Below are 926 nucleotides of genomic sequence, written 5' to 3' on the forward strand. Positions count from 1 at the left end.
GTCAGACATCGACGGGCCCTCAGAGCTCCTGGTCAGCTCTACAAAACAAGCAGGGTTTCATTATGCGTGATAACAGTTTACTACTGAAAAAAAAGTATGGTTAGAATAGATTTAAACATCAAAATGTGTATTTGTAAATGCATTAGGACTTCACCGGGTCTATCCAGTCTTGAATCCATTAGGAAAGTGTGGTGTTAATTAGACTCAGCTTGCATTTATAGCTGTGCCTTGATTGGGTCATTTAACTAGTTCTCCAACTATTGGCTCGTTTAGTCTCTCGAGCAGCAGAATGAACTAATCTTTATTCAAGTAATAATAAGTTATAATAATAATTTGTTACATTTATATAATTAAAGCTAGTAATTTCGTTCACCTGAGCAGACTGCGGAGTAAAATTAAAATTATATTTTAATAGATATTTTATCAGAACGCGTCCACATATGCAATATTTGATTGTTATAATAAAAAAAAGATAAGTTACAATAGAAGACAAATTATGAGAAACAGAAATAAGTTTTCAGTGTCTGGTCATTTGTAACTTGAAACCAATTCTTGTAACGTGAAATTTGAACGTGAAATAAACGTGTTAATTAAACAAATTATACATCCTAAAGTTGTTCCCTACTACTCTATCAGGAATCTAACCATAGAATTACTCTCGATTTTAAACAAATATTTACAAATTATTGATTTTTACAACTGGAATATATTCAAAACAATTACATACAATAGGGTTTTCTGACATATTTTGGTCATTTTAAAGTACATTAAATCGCTTTTGGTGTGATTTATGACATCAAATATTAAAACAAATATTTTATTTATTTATTTATTTTTTTGGAGAAGCGCGTACATGTGTTCCGAGCGCGCACGCGCACGCACTGCGTCCTGTGCTCATGAAGCTGCGCGCGCAGCGTGTGTTCGCC

Source organism: Squalius cephalus (genome assembly GCF_949319135.1).
Source record: "Squalius cephalus genome assembly, chromosome: 22".
Lineage (NCBI taxonomy): Eukaryota > Metazoa > Chordata > Actinopteri > Cypriniformes > Leuciscidae > Squalius > Squalius cephalus.